Raw genomic sequence first — 27,013 nt, 5'->3', positions numbered from 1 at the left:
GACCAGTAATTGTGAAGTTGTCCAGAAATTTTCAACCTCATATCATCATGGTAGATATTTAAATCAGTGTAGAGTTTTTGATGGACAATTTTTAATCCTCATAAAAATATTCAGAAGAACATATATTTTGACGAAACTTTTTATTTCTAAAATCACATTGTGAAATAATTTAGAATATGTGTATAGATATTAATACAAGTATGTTGATTACAATGCACAGTGAAACCACAAACTCATGCACGTCAAACTGGTAAGAAACAAATTACAACCAATCAACAATAAGAGATTTATTGGAAAGTTTGCCAATAGAGTGAAATAATATTTAGCCATCAAATATTATATTGTAAATATCTATTATCTATTTATCCATCCATTCACCCATCTAAACTTTTTACATGGAAAGATGTTTGTAATATATTACTAAATAAAAATGTGTTACAAAATATGATTTCAAGTATGATCTTATAGACACACACACAAGAGCAGACGTACATGGCAAAGTCTGAATGAGTATACAAGGTGTTAAAAATGTAAAATATATGACTTTTTGCCTAATTAAAAAATCTGTACTCTCCATTTGTTTTCTTCAAAGGACATGTATGACTTTTATATTAAGGAAGAAAATGTTTTTAATAATTTCCCTCTGTAACCAACAAATATGCAAGTTGATCTACATTTTTAAGTCTTCTGTAAATCAGAATGGATATATTTGATCTTTATTAATGCTACAATACATATTTAGAGTTGGTAAAATTAGGTCCTAGAACTAACAAATGATACTTTCCAATCTTTCCACCCAATAATTAAGTTGTGTTGTGATTACACATCAGTTTCACTTTAAGTCCCCATTGAAATTGTTTTTAAAGTCCCCACTGAAAATGTTTGATATATATTAAATAGAGTAGTTACTGTAACAAGTTCAAGAGAACAGCTGCTCACATCCTAGAAAATATGAACATTTACATCCATATTCATACTTTTGTTGTGCAAGAGAGCAATCAAAAAACACATGGACAGAACTGAAAAATATACCAACCATCTTGTTCTTTAAAGGCTGTCAATTATCCAAATGTGTGATCTAAAGGCAATGGAATTACATAATATTACATGACTGAACATCAGTGTCATTGCACTTTCCCAGTGTAAGATGCCAGGTCTTTTTAGTGCCTGACCTATAATATCACAGTTTAATGGGAAGACTTATGGAACCCAAAATACAAAGATGCCTTGGGAAGTACAGAATAGCACTATACAGTACTGAGATCGGTTCATCAAATGAACAGTCAACAGAAATGATTTTAATAAGGTAGAGTGATTTGGAGGGGTCTTTCCTCACATGGGAAATATTAAGAAATTCAGTAGCTATGGATCAATATGTTTTCAAGGCAGATATTCGGAAAATCATTCCATTGCTTTCAGGTAGTAAAGATTTGTGGCAGTCTCCAGCAGCCCATGCATGCTTAATAGATACACACCAACTAGCAGACAGTTGGTAATCTGATTTTCCTTTATTTTTCTCTTGGTGATCATTATAGTGTTGTCTAATAAGATGGAATTAGAGGACCTCTGGAGGATGGTAATTTCTACCTGAATTACAAATAGGGAAGCAGTAAAATAGGATGATTCATTCTTACCTGTAGCCTGATCTCATCCCTGCCTTGATTCTCAGTGGAATCTAAAGCTTGTTGTGTTATACACCCATTCCCTGATTTATTTATGTTTCATCTACTCCACTTTAACCCAACAAATAACAAAATGCCTTGGTGCTGTAGAAACTCATTGTAGCTTTCTCATTATTATATTAACTTAAATACATCCCCAGGAGAACCACACCCTTTAAATGTGGTAAGGGAGAGTGAAAAGTTAATAACCCCCTGTCATTATTTTGATAAAATCAGAGGTATTTTTACAGCTCCTCCCTCTTCAGAGTGAGCTCTCACAGGGATGAATTCTTCGGCAATTGATATAAAGAGTTTGCTGAATACCATTTGACAGAGACATGGAACTGCAGAGTCCTTGAATGTCAACACCTATTGGACAGTGTCAGAGCATGGTGGGACTCACCTCTCTTACCTACCCAGGCTCGATTCCTGCTTTATTGCTCACTAACTAGGAGTCCAGAGATGTGCTCATAGTTCTACACTCTGTTTACTTTTGTTTTTATCTTATTTCCCACATCTATACAATAAGTGCAATGCATTCATGTCTTTTGATTATGAGACACATTTATCTGAAAGTAGAACTTGCTGCCCATGCCTCAGATTTATTAATACTTGAACACATACTTTATACATAAAGCATTATGTTTAGTTTAGACCATTTCATGATTCAGAGGGTGATCATTGCAACTGAGGTCATATCTGAGATCCTCCTTATTCATGAAAACCACTACCTCCTTTTCTTTTGTTTTCTCTAAAACAAATTTAGAGGACCATGCCAATTAAAATAGCTGCACTGGGGATTACAGTTAAAAAACTTTGTTTGGCCGGGCGCAGTGGCTCACACCTGTCATCCCAGCACTTTGGGAGGCCGAGGCAGGTGGATCACGAGGTCAAGAGATCGAGACCATCCTGGTCAACATGGTAAAACCCCGTCTCTAGTAAAAATACAAAAAATTAGCTGGGCATGGTGGCGAGCACCTGTAATCCCAGCTACTCAGGAGGTGGAGAATTGCCTGAACCCAGGAGGTGGAGGTTGCGGTGAGCCGAGATCGCGCCAATGCACTCCAGCCTGGGTAATAAGAGTGAAACTCCGTCTCAAAAAAAAATAAATAAATAAATAAATAAATAAGCCACTTTGTTGATAAATGTGTTATATCCTTTGTTTTCTAGAAAATTGACTTTTTCTTATCTATCGGTACTTGTCCCGCATTCTTAGAAGATTTTATGACTCATATTTCAGTTCTTGGTATTTTTCAAGGCTTTTGGTTGTTTATTTTGGCTTATTGCAGGTATTAAAAGCCCTGTGTCTTTCAAAATTCAGTTTGATTGCTTTTGGTTTGTTTCTGTGCTTGGGGCAAAAAGGAGTCACCTTTGGAAAAAATGTCAGGAATTTCTACAAAACTGCTATGATATTTTGCAATATTTGTAAAATAAGTTTGCTTTCATGGTCTCACTACGTAATGACAGCAGGTTTTAAATTGGTGACCTCACACTGAGGCAGTGATTTGCCAAATCAACCTTATGACTGGATGGCTTATCCCAAGACCTCCAGCACTCACCATCAGAATTATTGATTGACAAATAATTAGAAATGTCTGCTGTTCATATTCCTCAGCTGTCTTTATTTATGCCTTATTGCATTATAATTACAAATATATATATTTTAATTCTTCAATAAGATTTTTGTAACAATATTTTAAAAAATAATTTGGGGTTTACATGGAAGTTGCAAATATACTGCAGTGAGTTCTGTATACACTTCCCCAGCGTCTCCCCTTGGTAACACGTTCCCCAATAAGCGTTTAAACTTCTTGATGACAGAATATGTCCCATTTGTCTCTTGAACCCCTTGTAGCACTAAGAACTTATACCTAGTACTTACTGATTGTATTTGAAAAAATTCAGGGTAGATAGACAATTGGAGAAGTGATTTCAGCTCCTGCACATTTTACAGATAAATAAGAGTGGCGGTGGTATTTATTACAAATATAACATAAACACGCTACGTAATTGCAAGTTCAGGAACAAGTTGTTACTTGTTTTCACTTTTCTTATGACTTTTCCAAGTGATTATCGTGATGGCTTTAGTTATGCAGAGGCTTTGCCTAATTTAACTCAGAAATGCTTGAGAGATCAAAATTGGTCCATTTCTCCAAACTTATTACAAATTACATCAGGAATAATATTTCAGGAAAGATTGACATTTATTTCACGTATTATATCAGGTTTATATGTTTCACAAGCTAGTTTTATAAGATTAATTTATATCATGGACCTTTCCATGTTTGATTAATGCTGAGAAGCCTTTGAAAACCTGTCATCTAACGTCCTTTTTCAGATGACTTTGGAACTCTCAGGGATCATCTTTGTAAATATCATATTTGCTTGTGCTGATGTGCCCTGAACTTCAAAAATCAATCAGAGACACTTCTAACATCAGTCAGAAAAACATACATAGCATATTGGAGAGATCCATGAACTGGCATTGTTCCTGCTCTGTGGAAAGAAAAAGATGAAAAGCAATAAACCTTGAAGCCTAGGCCACATTAAATGTTTTTTATGGTGCTGGCATTGAACACAGAAATCTCTGTACAAGTTTAAAAACTCTGATTTGCATAGAGAATGCTATAATTCAAGAGCAAAATAGACATTTCTTGGGCTTATTTGCATTTGATTATGTATCCATGTAGGGATTTTGATAACAGCATCACTGAATGGATATGATAACTAAAAAGAAGTCCTTTCAGTGGAAAACAGACACTAAAGCAAAACTCACACAATTTGTATTAAATTTTGAATTACTTTCTCAGAATAAATACCAGGAATAAATGGAATTAAATGTCTAAATGTCATCCATTGACTGACATTCTGAATGCAGTCTCTTCTTTGGAAAGGAATTGATGCCTTCACAGTAATGCCTGTGTATTAGTTCATTTTGATGCTGCTCTGAAGAAATACCAATGACTGGATAATTTATAAAATAAAAAAAGAGAGTTAATTGACTCACAGTTCTACAGGGCTGGGGGGCCTCAGGAAACCAACAATCATATCAGAAGGGGAAGCAAATACAGCCTTCTTCACATGGCAGCAGAAAGGAAAAGAGCCAAGCAGAAGGGGAAAAGCCCCATATAAGACCATCAGATCTTGTGGGAACCCACTCACTAGTACAATAACAGCAACATGGGGGTAACAGTTTCCATGATCACATGGATCCCTCCCATGACATGTGGGGATTATGGGATTCAAGATGGGATTTGAGTGGGAACACAGCCAAACCATATCAGTCTGTTTCTCCAAAAGGAACTCAGTCAAGATAATTACTAAGGAAAAAGATAACCTCACATCCAGTTCCAGTCTCTAATCAGGTTCATTGGTGCATGGAGTAACCATAACTAGAGGAAGGCATGTTGTCATGGAGAGAGATCATCACTAAAGTTTTCACACGTTCCAATAAACGTCAGGTTGCTTTGCTACAGAAAATACTTTGGCTAAAGGGTCTCTGATTCCAAAAGAAGGCTCCCGGTCACACTTTTGCATAGGCCATGGCTTAGTCTATGTTATGGTGAACCTAGTACATTCCAGTTTGGTCTTATGGAACAGTGTTTTCTACTACTGCATTGAATTAAGTAAACATAACATTCTGAAGTGACTCATCTCTTTTCTCTCCTTAAATGTAATCAAACTAGCAGAAAATATCTGGAATTATTTCTAGACCCTTCTCAACTATATCTATTAGAAATTCTTTTTCCCTCTCTTCTAAAGCCACTATGTACTTTACCATCCAACTTGATGGAGCAAATACTATCTTGTTTTATTTTTATTAGTTTGATTGAATAATGCTAGTCAATGCAGAAGTATGGGCTACAAGCTCCCTGATGAAATCCAGGACACAGCAGCACTTGAATCAACTCGGAAACTCTCCTGTCAGTGGGAATAACATAGAGATGACTCTCTAGGGAGCAATGAGAAAACAAGAGGGGACACTTGAGAAAACAACAAAAGCACTAGGGAGCTGAAAAGCTGGGATTGCTTCTCCATTTGATCACTAACTGATTGGTGTCTTCTGGTTCCTTGTTAAGTTCAATGTCTATTTATTTTGGACACATATATATATATATATATATATATATGGGCATGAGAAGCATTTAAAATATCCATTAGTTCCAACTAGATGATGCCATCTTTGAAACAAGAAGAAAGTTGTCAAAGGAAAGGGCAGGCATTGCTCCTTCAGATATTTCTTAGTGTTACGTGCATTTTCTATATAAATTGCTCCCAATGCCCATATTAAAAAAAATAAAAGCCAACCCCTTGCAACAAACAAGCAAACAAAACAAAAAACACCCAAGCAACAACAACAAGGAAAACTAAAACATGTACTTGTTGATGACATCCTTGATGTAAGAAACTAAGCTTATCTTGTGGCCTATGGTCTCAAAATGGGAATGTCCTCAGCTTAGCATTACATTCCCATAGAAATAGATACGTGGTCCCTGAGACAGCTCATGCCCTACACTGCCCTGCCAACTATTAGGCACAGAAACACACACATCTGTGATCCAGTCAGTCTCATCAAATTTATTTCAGTCCCTCAAGGTGAAGTTTTTTTTTAATTTAAAAAGTTTTATTTGCTCATTGAAACTGTCAGCATTAAGAAATTTACTTGGAATCTGGGGCTTCCTTTATTCACGGGGAATATTCCATTTCCTCTGTAGTACATGGTCTTCTTGACATATTCTAAGCAATATATTTCTTGGCACAGTAGTTTCAACTGGGTAAAACTTACTGGCAATAATAAGACTTGAATTTAATTTGTTATACATTTCCAGTGACGAGTAAAGATTAGATGCTTCAATATTATGGATTTTAATTGTCTCATATTTTTATATCTATGAATACTTTAATTTTCCAAGCATGAGTGTTCATATAACACATGAAAGTAAGTGTCTATACTAAATTTTGGAGCTTTTCCATATATCTAGTCCAAAGCCTGTCATTCTGTGACTTTGCTATTAATTTCAGGAAGCAGTGTCTCATCTGTTGGGTTTATTAATTTAATGTGGTTATCAATTTGATGATAAGCAGTATATTCTGCAGCAGTAGCATTCAGCAGTACTTTTAGGTCAGAATGAGATCCTTTTCCAAAAGATTTTTAGCTAAGTAAGATATCTTAGTAGTTATATTGCTCCTAATCACTTGATAAGGGCTCTTTAGCAAAGAAGACAAGAAAAGTCCTAATAATGCTAGGTAATAAGGTGCAATAAAGTGATAAACAGCCATCTAGCCAATCTTAGCAGCTGTTCCTGAGATTTTAAAGTGTTTGTCAAGTAAAGGGTTAAATATTTTGGTAGCCTGAACATAACATTCCATTTGGGTTGAACACCATTCAAAGCTCTCACAACTCACTTCAGATTTTCCATTGTATCGTATTTGTTTGGGGCTACAAGGAAAGTCAACTTGAGATTACCAGTATCACAGTAGGCTTCTCCTCCCCCACTTCTCCAGGCCAGTTTTCTACCCTCCCTCATCAGGTTCCAGTTACACTCCTGCCAAGGATTCTGATGCCTATCAATTACAACAGCAGTAGAATTTCTCCAAAAGGAAAAAAATCGCTTGTCTTTTAGATTTATACGGGCGTGGATCCAGTCTTCTATGGCCAGATTTTGGTAAACACCATTGGAAATGAACTGTGAAATGAGTTCATTTTTTACTATGCTTTTAAAGCCAGCTGCTGGAATCTTGAGAGGTTATTAAGTAACTGAAAGCCATTCTCCATTGGCAGTGGGATCAACAGCCCTGGGTATGTTTTATTTCACCTTTTTTCACTCTCAGTGGGTATGCACACACCTGGCATCCACAGGTTTTATATTTTATAGCCTCCCATGTTGGGAATAAACCACTCCTAATCATGAAATTGGATGATCCCAAGAGCTGAGTGTAAGCTGCCGTGCCTGTGGCACCAGCCAGGGATGGTCCCAGGAGGTGTACACGTGGGACCTGACCTCAGGGTCTCTGGTTCCCACCTGCCACCTGGATGACAGGGCCTAGAAAACAGCATACCTCCCTCAGAATTAATCATTTTGTCCGTCGCTTTCTCTGGTTTTCTTGGAGTGCTAGTCTCTTTATTCTTTATTCTGTTGACAAACCCATTGGTTTTTAAGTTAGATGTTATTTCCTTGACAGTCATTCCCGATCTACTCTAGAAGAAATTAGTCTTTTGTTTTTAGTGGTTCTTTAATCATTTGTGATGTCCATAGTGTAGGACTTAGATCCCTGCAAGGCATTACAATGTAATTTAATGTAAATGGTATATCTCTTTATCTATATTCTCAATTTCAGAGTTACTGTTAAGGGTGTGGGATGCACCCAGGTTCTTACAATGGGCAGTGGACATGTGGATCATTTGATCCTCTTACCCTCAAGGGTTCTTGGCAGGGTTTAGTGTCTCATCTCTTTATTCCAGTAAAAATATTATGTTTTCTGGGTGCTCAGGTGTGAAAGTACATGATCCAAATGTCTCTTTGAGCCTAATGCTTGCTGGGTTTCCTGTCATAAGGCTTTCTTAGTGAGCATCCATCACTCAAAAATTCTGTTCCTGGATTTTATCCCTCCTCTGAAACTAGGTATTTTGCTTAGGATGGTTTTCCTTACTTTCAATCATAAAAGAGAACATATCAAAATGTTTTTAGTGTGTCCTTTACCCAGAATTGTTCTTAAAGAATCAACATAATATTTTTCTTATGAATCCTTTTAAATGTTTTCAACTTATTCTTTAATTGTTCTGATCCTGCTGCTAGATATATCATAGCAACATTTAGTATTCTAGATCTTTCTTCTTGGTTTCCATGACATCACTTCTTGCTATTGTTTTTTTCTCTGTTTTTTGACTGTATTCTTCATTCCAACCCCAAATGGTGACTCTCTCCCTACAGTCCAGCCTTGTCTCTGCCCTTTAAGGATTCCTTGGCTTTTGTTCTCCAGCCTTTTCTATCTCATTAAGTAAATGACTTACCACCTCATCTACAGCTCAAGCCTCTCACTTATAGTTTCAGTTGATTATAGGACATTTCCGCTGGCGTTTTCTATCACAGCCAAATTGTAAGAGTACAAAAAGGAGCATTAGGCCCCTTTGAGATCAGAGGTGTAGTGAGCAGGTGAGCTGAGATCAGTGTGAGCATTTGCATTTGGGAACACAGTGATAATGGGAATTTGCGTTTGAGAACACAGTGATAATGGGAGTCAGGGAGGAAAATTTAGGGTTACAGAAAAGCCAGGGATAAAGGGAGAAAGCCAAAAACAATGGTATGGAAAAAGCCAGCTCAGAATATTTACATGCTGAAATGTTTCTCTGCTATCCATGTATCTTTTTTCTTTTGTGGTTACAAAAATAATACATATTTTTGAAGAATAGGTGGAAATCAGAAAACTATAAATGAGACCAATTTACCTGCAATATTAACACCTGGAGTTAATGGCCATTAATATTTTGGTATATATTCTTCCATATACCCTCTTTACATTTATAAATATTTGCATCTTAATGTACATATTTTTTGTACTCTGCTTTTAAAACAATATATCATAAGCATTTTCACATGCTGTGAAATATTCCAGAACATGACTTTTTAAAATGGATATACTGTGCTTCAGCATATAGGTTTTATATCATGTATTTAGAAATGTCCCTATAGTTAAATCTCAGAGTTAAAAATAGCTTTGAAGAAATCCAAGGAATTCGAGTGACCTATGGAGAAACCCCCTTTGAGTTCGTCTTTAGTTGCATAGATGGAGAAGAAATAGTGTGAACCACTAACAGAAACATAGCTTCAAGAGTCAGAAGATAAGGGCCTGGCACTTCACTTACTGTATATATGACTGGATACATCACCTCACATCTCTGAGCCTATTTTATCCATAAAATTAGAGTCTTGGGTTAGTTTACCTCTCAGGTTTTTTCAGTTCTGACATTTTTAAAAGTCACTGAGGATAATGCATGAAGAACAGTTAAGTGCATGGCATCGAATTCTAGTGGAAGCTGAAAAATGTCGAATTCAGGTCAAAGCTCCCGAAATGAGAATAAAGATTGTCCTATTTCCAAAGCAGCAACCCACTCATGGATTATTCTGTCCTCCCAGTCCCTCACCCCTATCCTCAGCAGGCAGATGCTTCCACCAAGAAGAGCTACTTTGCAAAATAGTTTGCTGCTTTTGGAGACTCTGTTTAGTAAGAGGAGAATGGAATAAAGAAGCTATGAAAAGCAGAAACAGCTGATGCTCAGTGACACTGTGGGTGACCCAGCCTACCACACCATAGCCCTCTGGTCTTTAACCAAGTCTCTACACATTGATTGATTTTTTTCCATTTTATTTTGACTCTCATCCAGAAATTCAAGTCATTATTTAATCAATTTCTTTCAGTGTTTCTCATCACTTATAAATCTATATCACCTTTGATGAAGATTTAAAAATGCACATTCTTCTTTAATGTCAAATTATAAAATGAATACTGTGACTACTTAGGTAATAAGGTTGAGGTTTTCTCATTGATTGCCTTCTAAATAAATTACGCTGCAACCTGCATCTCCCTTATCTTAGCATTTGTTTTTATTTGGAGATTCTGAAAAGCATGGTTTGAAATCATTTATAGTTAATAAATTAGGTGAACCTCTTAGATTACTAGGGTTAAGTTTTTTGGCTTATAGACATTTTAGAAAGTATTTTGGAAAAGAACAAATTGGATATTTAATAAGCACATACTGTAGACCAGACACTTTAGGTATTTTGTGCTGTGTGTGTAATTTTATTGGATAGGTATTACTCTTCACCACTCACCCCTAGGGAAACAAAGGTGCAGAGAGAGCCAAAGCCACACTGCTGAGCTGGCATGCAAACTACATTTTGACAACCTACAAAGTTCTTCCTATTACATCATGATCATATGCACACACCAACTGGGAGCCTCCAACCTATGTGCAGATGTTAGGATTTTCAATGTGTGGGGGTAGACAGGAATGCAGTCTGAAGGTCTTGTACAGAAACTGTAAATAAATTTCAGATATACTTCAGAATCACAAAACAAAAACCAACTAATAAACAACACTCTTTCAAGAACTGATTTTAACTTGATACAATTTTCTAACCTATCTAGGATAATCATACCTCTTTGGATAGTCCTATTTTATAACTATTAACCAATTGAAATTAATAGCACCCCATTTTCTCCCAAAGTGTTCTGGTTTATATGATAAATAACGTGATCCTTCTATTTATATTATCTTTAATCATTAACATTTTTATGTTCTTAGATCATAAATCAAAAAGGGCCCAGGAGATAGCATTTAAAGAGAAAATTGTCAGGGCCTTATACTTCATAATTACATAAAGAAATGTTCCAAAGTTTTTGAGTGTTGTCTTGAAAGTAAGCAGAAGTCCTATGGTACATTCGCCTTCTAAGGATAGCTTTCATTTTTCCATTAGACCGTCAATGCTATTTTAATGTGAATTTAGGGGTTATTTTTGAGAAGTAGATTGCAATGAAATGAAGTATAGTATGATATCCTAACCCAGTTAAAAGATTATATTCAGGATTTTTGCTAAATGAGTAAATTTTAGGTACTCTGGGCACACACACAAAAAGTGGTGTGATAATAGACATAGTAATTTGTTTCACTGTTGTAACTGTTTTGCTATCTATAGGTATCCCATAACATCATGTTGTGTACCGTAAATACACACAATCAAATTAATGTAAAACAATGTAAAATATAAAGATAAGAAAGAAACTTTAAAAAATGGGCTGAAAAACTACAAGACTTGGACACAGATGAACAGTGATCTCTTCCATTAGGGGCCTACTATTTTACCAACAAAACGCTGCAACATCTAACTCCCTAACTCTGCAGACGTCTCTCGTGTTTATACTGCAGTTATGTTATAGTCGTAATGCAGTGGCTTTCAGTGTGGTCCCCAGACCAGCAACACCTATATCACTTGGGACCTTGTTAGAAGTAAATTTTTGGACCCCTCCCAGATCTACTGAATCAGAACCTCTAGACCTGGGGTCCAGCAATCTGCTTTAAGAAGGGATTCTGATACATGCTTAAACTTTAAAATGACTGCTATAATGCCAAAAATCTATAAAATCAGTCATCTCCATGAGCCTAGCATTAGTAATTTTATTTAAATGTAGTAAATAAGAAATGACTTAGTTGTCTCGTGATTGAGAATTATACATGTAGTAGCCAACCAACTTGAAAACTCTTGAAACTAGGATATCTGATAGCTCCAAGTCCGAAATAAAATCAGCATCCATTCATTTAATTTTTAGTTAAGACTCAGTGCATAGTGGGCACTATTCTAGAAGCAGATGGTGTAGCATTGTTTGTAAGCAAAACAAAGGCCCTGCTTTCATGGAACATTTTGTTTTCTACTGGGGAAAGACAGACAATAAACAATAAATGCACACATGTTGAGTAGTGTATAGTATCAACACTAGTGGTGAAAACTGCTAGGAAGTGCTATGAAGCCTAGTAAATGAGTGCCCAGCTAAGAGAGCACTCCTAATTCAGCTGGCTGCAGAAGCCCTTTTCATCAGAGGGCATTTAAATAAAGTGAGAGTGAGTGGGGCCCTCAGCAGAGGGAACAGCAGGTACAAATGCCTTGAGGCAGGAATGTGCCAGGCATTAGAGAACACCCTTCCTATACTTGTTTTATAATTAGGGTGCTGGTGGATTCCATTGATTTCTGTTGCTCTCTCTCTATGTTTGGGAGGTAGAGAAAATTGTTCCATGCAATAGTAATTTTGAAAACCAGCTTCCTTGATGTCATTTATAAGTTTGGAAAGAAAAGCAATGAAAATCTAAAAGAAGATCACTTGAAGTATCAGGAGTGCTTTTTATTTATGGACCACCAATTCCTAACCTACTTAAAACTAAATTTGTGAGGGAGCTACTACATGAATTCCTAACACTCAGTTCTTTATTCTCAGATCTTTCTCTCTCTATGTTCCATTTCAGAGGTAAGATTTCAACCATACCAAAAGCCCAAGCTATATTTGATCTCATCGTTTTCTTTATTCACCCTCCAAATCTAATCCAAGTTTATCAGCTACATCTCTTAGATGATTCCATGATGACTTCTCTTTTTCTCCTCATTATTTTTCACTTGAATTACTCTAACAGCCCCCAAACCACTGTCCTTGCCTCCAGTCTGTAAGTCATCCATTTTGCTACTAGAGTCTGATTCCAAAAACAAGGGAATCAGTCACAACCCTCCTCAGAAAGTTCCTCCATCAACACGATGCCCAACGCCATCTACAGAGCTCTAAAATCAAGGTATTCCATAATCTGCCTCAAACTACTTTCCCACTCTCATTTTTCACATACCTGGCAATTTATACCTATTCAAAACATAAAAACTTCCCTTTTCTTGTTTTAATATATGGTTTTATTTTTAATTTTTATGTGTACATAGTACATGTATACATTTATGGGGTATATGAGACGTTTTGATACAGGCATGGAATGTGAAATAAATATATCATGGAGAATGGGGTATCAATCCCCTCAAGCATTTGTCCTTTCAGTTACAAACAATTCAATTATGCTCTTTAAGTTATTTAAAAATGTACAATTAAGTTATTATTGATTATATTACCCTGTTGTACTATCAAATAGTAAGTCTTCTTCATTTTTTTCTATTTTTTGTACGCTGTCACTATCCCCACCTCCCCAACCCCCACTACGCTTCCCAGCTCCAAGCAACCATTATTCTACTCTCTGTGTCATGAGTTCAGTTGTTTTCATTTTTTTGGATGCAGTTTTCAAAGTTTCTTTCACACTTCAAGGCCCAACTCAAATGCCAGTCCTTCTATGCAGAATTCCCTAATTTTGAGACTAAGGGGGTTGCTCTTCTCTGCTCTTCTGTGGCACAATAGCTTTACTTTTATTTAGTACTCAGCCTTCCACTACAATTACATGTTGGCTCATGTTATCTCTCATTAGATTCTGATCTGTCTTGAAGTTAAAAATGAGCCTTAGTCATTTTTATATTGGTAAGATAATGATAATGTAATATAAATTGGTAAGATAATGCAATGCACCTAGGTACTTGTTAAATTGAGTTAAATTAAGTATTAGAAGTTTGCATATATAGGTTATAAAATAAACACGAGTTAGCTCAGCCCTAAGCAGAATATTGACTCACCACCACACTCCTGTTTCATCAAAGCTGAAAAACAATGATTTCCCCTTTCCTGAATTGCATTACTTGCATACTTTTGATTTTGTGGTAACTGAGAAATTTTATCTTTTCCTTAAAATGACCTTTTGGCTTTAGGACCATGCTATGTAGAGAAATTCCCCACATATCCATCTTATTTTGAGTGGCACACACATATGTATGCAAATAGAACTCTTTCAAAGGGTGATGGAAAGCAAAAACCAAATGAGGCTTTCAATGAACTTTAGAAAATTACTGCTCTTCAGATAATTTTATGATGATTTACACATGACAATTGATAACAGACATTGTGATCCTTTTTCAAATTTATTATACTTTAAGTTCTGTGGTACGTGTGCAGATCGTGTAGGTTTGTTACATAGGTATACACGTGCTGTGGTAGTGGTTTGCTGCATCCATCACCCCATCATCTACATTAAGTATTTCTCCTAATGTTATCCCTCCCCAATCTCCCCACACCCTGCTATTCCTCCCCTAGACTCCACTTCCAGGCCCCAGTGTATGATGTTCCCTTCCCTGTGTCCATGTGTTCTCATTGTTCAACACCCACTTATGAGTGAGAACATGCAGTATTTGGTTTTCTGTTCTGTCAGTTTACTGAGAATGAGGGTTTCCAGTTTCATCCATGTTCCTGTAAAGGACATGAATTCATCTTTTTTTTTTTTATGACTGCATAGTATTCCATGGTGTATATGTGCCACATTTTCTTTATCCAAGTCTTTGCTATTGTGAACAGTGCCACAATAGACATATGTGTGCATGCGTCTTTATAATAGAATGATTTACAATCCTTTGAGTATATGCCCAGTAATGGAGTTGCTGGTCAAATAGTATTTCTATTTCTAGATCCTTGAGGAATCACCACACTGTCTTCCACAATGGTTAAATTAATTTAGACTCCCACCAACAGTGTGAAAGTATTCCTATTTTTCCACGTCCTCTCCTGTATCTCTTGTCTCCAGATTTTTTGATGATCGCCATTCTAACTGGCATGCGATCGTATCTCAATGTGGTTTTAGTTTGCATTTCTCTAATGACCAGTGATGATGAGCATTTTTTCATGTTGTTGCCTGCATAAATGTCTTCTTTTGAAAAGTGTTCACATCCTCTGCTCACTTTTTTATGATCCTTACTTTAACAACATGTTCTATTCAAATTGCTATAATTGTTTTTTATCCTGTGGTTAAGAAATAATTTAAAGTAGAAAAATAGGTGTTTATAATGGTGTTGCATTTTATTAGTGTATTTGTAATTGTTAGCTATATAATGTATTGCATAATTATTAGCCATATAATGTGTAATACACAGTATATGTGTACACATGTAATACCTAATTACATAACAAAATTTATAATAGGACTATAAAAAGGCTTTTGATAATGTTTAGAATATACTATAGAATGCAAGGCATATTTAAATAACTAGGAAATTAACTGATGGGGCTTAGTTTTTTAATAGGGAATAGCATAAAATCTAATTGTTAACTTAGCAAAATGTGTTCATATAACTTATTTTAAATTTCACATTTTAGTTTATTTCCTGAAGTTACTATTTTTTTTCTGAAGCTACTAATTTTATTTCCTGAAGTTCCTATAAATCTCAAATTACATATAATTACACAATTATATTACTCAGAAAATGAAATAAAAGTTGCACAACTTCTAATTTATGGGTTTATGTGACTGATAGCTGATGATTTGATCGTCTCTTGAAGACAAAACCAACTTACAATGGTACTCTGCAAATTGGAGTAAAAAATCTTTGCATGTCAGATTAGAAACTGGAAGTCCATAATTTTTCTGTTTCATACCCAGGAACTAATTAAGGGCTACACATTTCAATTGGTATTGTTCCCCTGTATTATTCTTAATCTAGCAACAATCCAACTGAATTCAAACTTTTTAAAAAATGTCATTGCCATACACTGATTTTTATCAGAATGTTTTCTTACGGAAGAGACATCCTTTGGTGATATTGAAAATAAATGCAAGAATATATTAAGTACTTGGTGGTGATTGTTACCCAATTCAGTATTCTTAAAAAATCATTGAATTATGCACTTTGCATGAGTAAATTTTACATAGTGGGCAAATTTTATCTCAGGATAGTTATATCTTAAAGCATACATTGGATATATAACAATTCTTGCGACTTATTTTACTGTGAAAGATGTAAAACAAGTTTTTCAATTGCAGGGTTAAAGAGGTGCATTAGTATAAGTAGGGATACCTTAGTACTGTTTCTTTTCACTTAAATTTAGATTCAGTTGTACTAGATGTTTGGCTGATTTTACTTAAATTACCTTTACCAACCCTCATGACAATTTTTGGAGTATGTTTTATTCTCTTACTGCTATATGTGAAAAACTGAAATTTCAGGAATAACATAATTAAGATCACATGGCTCCTAACATGTTAGCATTGATTTAAATCATTTTTCTCTGATTATAATATTATTTGTAGACTATGGATGTGATTGCTCCCACATTTCTAAGTCAGAAACCCCAGAGGCCTATGCATAGATAGCCCTGTGCCCAGGCCTGTGCATGAGCCACCCCAGAGTCCCACATTGATGCAGTGCTGGAGATGGCCATGTTTTAGACCTCATGGTCAAGTCTTCCCTCAAGGACAATTATCCGTCAAAGTCAAGCAACTTTGAGGCAGTCAGTAAGTAAAACTATTAATATTTAACTGGACATAGATATATAACTGACCATTTAATTAGGAAAATGTTGAGTAAACATAGAAAAGAGTTTTGATAGCTACCTATTCTAAAGTGTTTAAAATTGTTAAAAATCATGTCCTATCTTAACTGCCTAGGCCTATGCCACTAAACTCTAATTCAACGTTCCAATTCAGGAAGGGCAAGCAGAATTCACCTTGTATGAAAATGCAGTAAATTTATAGTTGCTGCCTGTGGTTCTCTGTATAGGATTGTAAGGGCAAAAGAGGTCAGTAACTGACGAACCATGTCTGCCATGTTTGGATTAGGCAGTGGCAGCACTCAGGCTCTATGTCTGCCAGCTCTACTCAAAGTGAGACCATGAATCATAAAATGTGGATATAGATTTGATCTGAGGTTTTCTTCTTTGTGTATTCTGAGTTTTGACTCATATTGTTTTATGAGCACCACAGCTCATATGATTTTGGAGAGTTATTTCCAAACAAAAAGTTGACAAAAATATTTGAAGAAACGGTGAGACAGAACTCTTTTAGGGATAATTTATTAATCTCATAATAAATCTGGCTTGTGCTTGAAATGAGTAATACAGATAACTTGGCAAGAATTTATAGTTAGAAGTTCTCAGTGAGACAGCTTCAGGATGACATTCAAAAGGATTAAAAACAATAAGTTCAGTGAGGTCTTTAATTAACTCCTACAAAGGATGCCATACTAGAGAACCTACTTAAAGCCCCATAAATGATAATAATGTGGAAGAAATCAGAAGGCTTCCTTACCTCTTTACCAAGCAATTTAAGACTAAAACATATTTATTAATTTAAAATATTACTAAATTTACGAACCTATTTAATGCATTTGTAAGCTTTAAACCAACAATTATATGTCTATATATACAAAAACATATGTATGGCCCTATGGCACAGAACATGAAAGCTTTATTTATTAAAAGAATTGCAGTTAATTATCCCTGCCAAGGGATTTAGGAAATAGTCACTGTGAAATTGACCAAGATTGCAGTTTAATAAAGTAAAATTTACAAATAACAATACATCACAAACAGAGAGGATAGTAAATTACTTGATTATTTCAAAGCCCATTAGTTCTCTCAAGCCTAGACAGCTCTTTTGAAAAGTATATCTTCAGGGAAATAACTGATTATTAAAAGACACTTTTTAAATTACCTTTAGTGCCATAAGGATTGAAAAACTGATGAAAACTGGCAAGAGTTATCTGATAGGCATTTCTCAAGCAATCTGGAAACTCAGGCTTTTCTTGACACTGGGGGATCAGATCCATTGTGATACATCCAGATCCTTAAAAGCAATTATATTTTATCTCAGGGTTGAAGTCTTTAGGTATAAATTGTCTGTTTTGGGGGGGATAAACAAATAAACAAGCAAACAAAAGAAACCCCACCACATTAAAGCATTTATTTGTGTTGGGTTGAATATATCGAAAAATATTGCTTCATGTAGTGCTGCCCATGGTGCTAGCCAGTTACCCTTTCTTCCTTCTCCCTGAACTATTTTGATGGACCTGCCATCATCCCATGCTTCCTTCAGCTTGTTGGCTTCTTGGCTGTGGTTGCCATCTGTTTCTGCAATTTGTTCATTAACATCAGGACTAACATCTGCTGATTCGATCACCATTTGTTTCCGTCTTTGCTACAACTAAGACCCTGATTAATGTGTCTTCGCTAATAATTCAGGAACCTTTTCACCTTTCTAAAACTAAATTACTGCATTTTTCTATATAAATTTCAGTGTCTCTAAGAGATTTGCTTATGGCTTCTTATGCAAGAAATATTATTCTTCTATGTATTTCATTTGTGATTCTAGAATGGTAATGAAAATACATCAGAGCTATTTACTCAACACTTAACAAATATGCCAGGACCAGTTGTGGGCACTGACTATATATATACATAAACGTGATAACATGTATCTCTGCACTTAGGATCTCTTGCTCTGATGGAGGGAGATGATCATTTGACCAATGACTTGGGTGATGTCTACTATGAATTTTCCTTAAGGATACTAATGTAAACAGAATTAAAGACAGCTTAGAAAAAAACATATTAAATGTTGTGTTCATATTGGTTATTTCAGTCATTCTTGATTGGACACCCACATGCAGAACATTTCTCTAGGTACTAAAAATAACTATGTGAAACAAAAGAAAATGAAATTATGTTCTCTTGGAACTAATATTCTAACAGAGTGACATAAACTAGTAAAAAGATAAACTTTCTTACATCAATTATGTGTTAAAAAGAGAAAAAGATACATTTGTAAAACTAAGTGCTAAAACTTGCTATATTTTTAGGAAAAGGGGCAGGGAAGTGATGAAACAAAAACTTTTCAATTTATGGGGGTCAGGAATAGCCTCTCAGATAAGGTGACATTTGAGCAGAGACATAAAAGGAATGAGAGAAGAGAAGCAAGCATCATGGGAAAGGGAGAGGTCTGGACAAATGCAGGCACCTGAGCAGGAGCACCGTGGTGTGTTCTCAGAACAGGGAGGAGAGAGCAGCAGGGTTGAGAGAGGAAGACTGATCAGAGAGAAGGGTGCTGTCGCTGTCATAGTGAGGACGTGACATCTTTACCTGGAGTTGAATGGGAAAGTATTGGAAGATATTTTTATAGAAATGTGATATAATCTGAACTTCGTTTTTATAAGAAGATGCTATGTAGAGATTAGAGGGGGCAAAGTGGAATCAGGATAAGCAGTTAGGGGACTTACACAATAATCTAAGCCATAGTCCAATCATGGCTTGGACTAAGGCTGTGCAGTTGAAGTGGTAGGAGGTAATTAAATTCTAGATATATTATGAAGATTGAGCTGACAGAAATTCATGACAGACTGGGGTGTGTGAGTATGTGTGTACAAATGCATGTGTGTGTATACATAGAGAAAGACAGACAAAGAGACAGACGAGGGTGTCTCTAAAATTGTTGACCTGAGAAACAGAAAAGACAATATTGGAATCCAAAGAAAAGGGGGAGGGTTAAACCTGAATAGATTTTGGTTGGGGGATATCAAGAGTTAAGTTTTAGACAAGGTTTTCACATGTCTATGAGACATTCAGTGGAGATTTTGTGGTGCACAGATGGATATGTTTTCTCAAGTATCTTGAGATGCTACTTGCTCCTGAGCAAGGCCTGCCTGCTTTTATTAAAAATGTTTTCCAAGCCTCATTTTTAATATTCTTAGAAATTTGGCAATAAAAACAATAACAGCAAGACCTACTTAACTTTGACTCATTGCTTCCCTTTATTTGACTCAGAATAGTCTTTTTTGGGGGGGTTCCTATAAATATTTAATCAAATATCAGTATTCCATGGGGTACAGCTTGGATGAACTGATGTGGAACATTAATGGAAAGATATTCACAACTCCAGTGTAAGATTGCTATAGCTTCAATATATGAGTAAGTTATTGAACTATTATGGTGTCATAGCTCTTCAGCAGATATTGCCAGGAAGTAGAGTGCACCATCACAAACCAGAATGCTTTTCTTTTATTCCAGAAAAGGAAGCAAAATAAACCCAAATTGAAAAACTTGTGCACTACTGGTATTATGGAAAATCCTCATGAAAAGCTAGAAAATAATAAACACTGTCCAATAACGATTTTACTTTTCCCAAGTAATAGTAGTTAATTAATCTTATAATAGACCTAAATAATAGTCAACTTGACATTAAAACAAACCAAGATCTTTAAGTATCAAATTGAACTTACAGTGTTTTTTCTCCAGGCACAACTGATTTCCTAACCTTGAAATTGGATTTTCATCTGTCTTCTATGTGCACATAGATCAGTCATTAAGAATCAGAAATGTAAACCCTGATCTTAGATAGCAGTTCGATGTTTTCTGAACACTTGCAGATTTGGTAGGAGGGGTAAATATGGCATAGCCTAACAAGAAGCTGTTTTGAGAAAATTTTTTTAAGAAAATGGGAAAATGAAAGATCATTTTATTTTACTTTTAAATATTTAAGCTGCATCAATGTCCCACAGCTGATTCAGTTTAAATTTTGGGTAATTTTTATTGTAAATGGAAAAGCAATTATTGTTCACACTTATATGCATAGCATTATGGGATGTCAGTAGGAGCTAGAAAAACAGCCAGAGATAAAGATGAAAAACATGTATTTTCAGGTTTCTTTATTACAACTGTAGACTTTTTTACAATAAAGAAAAAACCATTTCCTTAGTAGATGTTCTCACACCATGAAGGACAGTACTAATGCATTAGGAATATGTCATCTATGATTAATGCTGATGATTCAGTGAAACACAGCAAGATACTGAAATAATGGGATTTTTCTGCACTTTAGGAATGCAATCATCTTAACACACAGTCCATGGAACATTTTAATATGTGTGTTATCTTTTTTATTTTTAGTAGTTATTTAACATCATAATATAATGAGTTCTGTATAAAGAATTAAACACACACATATATAAAACTCTTCATTTTCTAAATAGTAATCACATACACATATGGAATTTCAGTTTATTTAATTAAGCTAACTTAGAAATTGCTAGTTGATTGGGAGCTCCGTCCATACCTTAATCTTCCATGCAGGGTTAAATTCCTTTTTGAAGATGAGAAAAGTGACCCGACGGTCTGCTTCTATAGGATTAGAAAAACTGTTTTTGAAACAAATTTCTGGAGTAATTTTTGTTGCTGTTGTGCTAAAAAACAAAACAAAACAAAACCCTTGAGTTCGTGGCCAGGTCTTTGTATGCTCATGACAATTCTTATGGTTTTATGATGTAGTTATTTTTTCATATTTTAGCTCGTCTTTTCTAATCTTATGAAATCAGAGTTTAAACCATAGTCCAAGTGGGTCTTACAAAAAAAAATAGATTTTCAAGAATATTTTTGTGCTTTTCTTATTGTTGATTTTCCAGATTCTATAACGCTACCTGCATATAACTGTAATATTTTCACAACTGGAGCCTGCTTCCCCCAAAATATTACTTTTCTTAAAGTTTTAGGAACCAGTGTCTTCAGTGTAATTTAGTAGTCATGGTTCATTTTTCACTTCATGTATGTGCCTTTGGGAAACACAGATTTTACCTGCCTCCTAAAATAGGCTAGTCTATATTTTATGGAAATTGATAGTTCTGATGGACTTAAAAAATAATGTTGGTTAAAACTGGTTAAATAAAAACGTAATAATGTAGAATTGAACATATCCCTTCTTCATGTATTCTTAAAAATTGCAGTTGGAAATGAGTTTTAGTAAAATATATTTTATTCATTTACATATGAACAGCTTTCAAAGAAGAGTAATTTGGTGGGTTCCTCCATCTTATTAAACAGATTGAAAATCAGGTATTAGGTTTTTTTATAGCTAGTTTAAAAAATAAAATTTGATTTATCAGTATTGTTTACTGTTCATGGTTACAGTAGATGGTTGAATTAATACCCGGTTCTTAGAAAATTTAAGACTAGTAAAATGGATTATATTTGCATTTATTTCATTTTTTAGTGTGAAACACTTATGGAGAAATGCAAAATGTAAAAGCATCACAATGCCAATCTTGGGGTTCATTTACCGGGTCTTTTCTCACGTCAGTACAAAAGCCAGCCACATTTCTGAGCACATGTTCCATGGCAGTTACTTCACCTATATCATCTTGTTTTGCTCCCACCGCATTGGCAACAGGAGGGTGATATTATCTGTTACATGAATGGATAAATGAATGGGAAGGCTAAAAGAGAAGCTAAGTAATATATTCAAGTTACAGAAATAATAAGTGGAAAACCTGAGTTTTGAATTCAGATCTGACTCCAAAGTATATATTGGAAACTATGACCAGTGATCCCAGATCATCAGGAAACACTGCTGCCTATGTAGCCACTTGCCCCCAAGCTCTCCTTTTCAGGGAGCCCAGCTGGTAAAGCAGTCCTGTGTGGGTGCGATCCAAGTGAGTATTGACAGGCCATTTTTATCCAGGCCCGAGTCTTTATCTTATTTTTCAGGTAGTTGATACCTGCCTAGAAATGCCTCAGCACAGCCCTCGCTGGAGTCTTTTGAAATATTTATTTTGTCAATACTAGCTCAAGGTCACTGGTGGAAAATATGAGGGTAGGTTCTTGATATCATAAAGATAAACTATTCCAACTAATGTACTAAGGCCAGGAAAACAATGTGAATTCTATACACAAAATGTGCAATTTCTACCTTAGTGGAAGGACCCAGGGCTAATAATCAGACATGAAAATGTTTTCTCTTTTTTCTGGGTTTGGATTCACTACTTACTGTATTTCTATTCATAACAAGGATTTTATTTACTTTAAATATTTAAAATGAGCCTTTGATACATGGTTGAGATTGGACCAAAGCTTGAATTTCAGTTGTACAGTGTTGGAAGTATTTTAATACTAAATGAATAGAACATGTCACAAATACAATTCAGAATTTATTGGAACCCTTTATAATTCTGATATAAAATATAGAATTAACTCATGTTCTATAGGTTAATTCCTTTGTCAGGAATCCTGAATGCTTTATCAGGAATACTGAGTGCTGATTTGGAGAGATACAAGGGTACAAATGATCTGGGTAATAAGCAGCTGCACAAACGTTTATTTATAGCCTAACATGTTAATTCTGAAAGCCTCTTTACCAGTTCATTTATTTATAACTCCAAAGAGACAATACACAAACAGCCATTCATATCAACTGCTGGCAGTAATCAATTGAAATGCTTTTGTTCGGGCATCTGGGTAGATTGTTTCCGTGAGAACTTTTAAGTAGAATGTTCATGCATAAAGGAGCTTCTATACAGCATTAATGTATCCAAGCTTTTCATGTTTATCTTGTCTCTTAGGTAATATGGGTTTGTATAAGAAAACATTCTTTCCAGTTTTTCCAACTGTTTGATGGAAGCTTAACTTGGATAAAATGATGCAGAGCCTTTAGGGCTGTCTTCATATTTATGCAAGATGAAATATTTAAGTCAGACAATAAATAAGATTTTATTTTGTTTGGTTTTTCTTTCTCCAGGACATAGAGGTCAACTATTTTCATAGGGTACTTCTGGCAAAATGACTATAGGGCTTTTTGTCTTTATAACCCAGTTCCTTAAGCTTTTTTGAGCCCCGGCCTGCCTAGCTACCTATTTAAAATGCAAATGTGCACTTTTAGATAATAGATGAATTGTTGTGATCTATTTTCTAAAGAATATTCTACAAGTTAGACATTCATATAAAGATGTTGCCTTTTAATTTATCACTCTGCAGGGTAGCAGAATATGCACACCTTTATTCTAGAGTATGGAACTATTCAAAGCCTTGCTGGAAATTCTCTTTTATGATTCTTACCCTGAAGCATATTTTAAAGACTTTTCATAGTGTCAAACCTTAACATTTTGAGAAAGAATTTTTGAAAACAATCAAGTACTATTAGATCTAAACCTGCTGCGTAAAATAGAAAAGCATAATTTAAAACCACGTACTAATTAGAAATATATATTCAGCATGTTCTGTAACTGTGATGGAGCAATTTATACCAATAAGCATTGGAATTAGAATAATTAGTCTAGTCTTTTTACACCAGTTGTTCCACCATAATTATTACCAGCATCACTTCTTAAAATGGTTCTCTTTGATTGTCAGATTCTGTGGTCACCCTACTAACTGGTGAAATTAGAGAAAATCTTTGGTTACCGCTCACTTTTCACCCAATCACTACACTGGACACTAGGTACATCTTTGTTTTTTTTCCACTTGAGAGCCGTCCCATAGACTGTATAAATGACTAAGTCTATGGAACTTGGGGTGGGCTCCTTCAAAGGTTGGCTTTGCTAAATTGGCCTAATATCTTCCACTAGCTTCCCTCTTGCTGTTCATCCATAGCTAAAGGTGGAGCTGATTTGTTTCCTCTCTGCTCTTCTCAGCTTGTTTCACCAGGAGTCTGAAGAGTGTGTTTTTCTTTCATGGAGGCTTCCTAATCTTCAGCAGACCCCTGAATACCCCAATTTGAACTAAGTTTGAGAATCAATGGTTTATATTCCCTCTTCCCACCCTAATATAATTTTGAGGGTTTGGTTTTGTTTTGTTTTAATTACAGCTACTTTCTCTGGTATGGGTTTCATCTTCTGATCTTTCTCAAACCTACAGCCCTTACAGTGCTGGCTTGCTTTACTAGCATGTGTTTAGACCTCACCTGACTCTTTCATCTCTGCCACATGTTGTCTTCCTCTATGTGGGCTGCTATGACAAAATACCCCAGACTGGGCAGTTTGTAACTATTTATTTATTTATAACAACTATTTCTTTCTTTCTGTCTTGGAGGATGGGAAGTTTAAGATCAAGGTGCTGGCAGATTTGGTATTTGGTGAAGGCCCATTTCCTGATTCATAGATGGCACCTTCTAGCTGTGTCCTCACATGGTGGAACAGGCAAGGCAGTTGACTGGCGCCTCTTTTATTTTTATTTTTATTTTTTGAGATGGATTCTGGCTCTGTTGCCCATTGCTGGAGTGCAATAGTGCAGTCTTGGCTCAATGCAACCTCTGCTTCCCAGGTTCAAGCCATTATCCTGTCTCAGCCTCCAGAGGAGCTGCGATTATAGGCACATGCTGCCATGCCTGGCTACTTTTTTGTAATTCAGTGGAGACAGGGTTTCACTCTGTTGCCCAGGCTGATCTCGAACTCCTGAACTCAGGCCATCCACCCACCTTGGCCTCCCAAATTGCTAGGATTACAGGTGCCAGTCACCACGCCTGGACCCTGGGGGCTCTTTTATAACAGTACTAATTCCATTCATGAGGGTGTAATCACCTCTCAATGACTCTACCTCCAGATATTATCACACTGGTGGTCTGATTTCAACATCTGAATTTGGGGCAGACAGAAACAACTCAGTCCATAACACATGGCCTGGATAGACTTGTTCCAAAATCTATTCTGTCTGAATTTTGTCCTGTGCTATGAAATGTAGATGTAACATTAGGGGTTATGCTTTAATGTGTTAACCCTCCCTGATTACCAAGTTGGCACTTGGTAAGGGAGGGATGGTTGTCTCTAGAAGATGGCTTTGATCCACTGTAGCGAATGTATTAGAATATTGCGGAACCCATAAGAGATGTTTTTGAGGAGGCAGCCACCTATTACAAGGTCCTGAAATTTTTAAACAAATATAAATCCACACACTGAAATTTTGTCCTTACCAACTGCTTTTTAATAGAAAATTTATCAAAATCATTATAATGCTCTAGTTTAAATTTTATTATTTTTTTATTTACAATACTCTTCTTTTACATTACTTCTCTTACAAATATGTAGAGACTTTTAAAAACACTCTCATAACCAAAAACCTTACAATGCTTCCTAGCCCTGGGTTGTTTTTTTTTTGACATTTTCTCTAATAAATAATATAAAACCACTAAATCCACGTAAAGTCCAAATAAAAAGACTAGCCTTTATCTACAATTTTTATTTAGGTAACTTAAATTATTAGAACAAGTTACCTCATTGTTTTACAATTTTACTTAATCAAATTAGACTTCACCGACATTTATCTGTTTATGAAATAACAGGGTGTTTTATATACTACAGAAAGCCAGAAGTAATGAGATGGCTTGCTTGTAGATAATTAATCCTTTCAGTCTTTATAAATAGTAGCAATAACAGCATGAGTCTTGGCACTTCTAGGTAGTAAAAAGTGTTTAAAAACGGTATTGGTTGCCTCACTACTGAGAGTGGGCAGCTGTTTTCCTTGCAGCAAATAATTTAATGTTGACTGGCAATTTAGATGGGAATCTAATGTTTGCTTTTCTGATGCCTTTTCTGGTTCTGCTTTGCCCTTTGCCTGTAGTAAATGGCTCTGTATTGCCATTCAAGTGAATTTCTACATTATGCTTGGTTTTCTCGTCATTTTCTTTTCCTCAGTAATCAGTTCTGCATAAAGCTGTTTTGTTTTCATTTTTCCATGGGTGTACTAACTTTGATTATATGATAGAAATGAGAGAGACCATCCCCTTTTGCATTCAGCCTATTTAGGATTTGTGTTTATCTGCTGCTTTTTAAAATATCTTCTTTCTATTTATTTAAAATATCTTCTTTCAGTCCCTTTCTATTCTATCCCAGGTTCTGGATATAAGATTGTGCAATGGAAAAACAACACATCGGGTTTGGGAATGACGGGGACCAGATGAAAATCATGGTGGGCAGGGGAATTTACTGAAACTCCCTGTCCCTTGGTTTTCTCTTCTGTAACATAGGGCTAATGATAAAGTCTATTTTGAAGTTTGTTAAGGTAAATTCAGTGAGATAAAGGAAGTAAAACATCTGTTTCTCCTTTGTGGGAGCAATGAAAAGGACAAATGTCAGTCAACAGCCATAGTAAATGTCAGTCCCATTTATTTGTTTACTCACCAAATGTGTATGATACTTAATAAATATTGTTCT

At 35.5% G+C, this 27,013-nt stretch overlaps 1 protein-coding gene and 1 long non-coding RNA gene across 11 annotated transcripts in view; both read left to right on the top strand.

Moving 5' to 3' along the window:
- FGF14 (fibroblast growth factor 14) overlaps positions 1 to 27,013 on the top strand; it is a 686,012-nt gene that overhangs the window by 389,539 nt on the left and 269,460 nt on the right. The gene's annotated exons all lie outside the window — the stretch shown is intronic.
- Positions 1 to 27,013, top strand: part of LOC144576599 (uncharacterized) — a 161,068-nt gene that overhangs the window by 86,263 nt on the left and 47,792 nt on the right. The window contains exon 1 of the long non-coding RNA XR_013518767.1: positions 1 to 27,013. This exon is cut by the window's left edge and continues 86,263 nt beyond it; it is cut by the window's right edge and continues 45,642 nt beyond it. This is a non-coding gene — a long non-coding RNA (uncharacterized LOC144576599).

This window comes from Callithrix jacchus, chromosome 1, assembly GCF_049354715.1.
Source record: "Callithrix jacchus isolate 240 chromosome 1, calJac240_pri, whole genome shotgun sequence".
Lineage (NCBI taxonomy): Eukaryota > Metazoa > Chordata > Mammalia > Primates > Cebidae > Callithrix > Callithrix jacchus.
The sequence above is the reverse complement of the archived record's forward strand: the minus strand, read 5'-3'. Positions and strand labels throughout refer to the sequence as shown.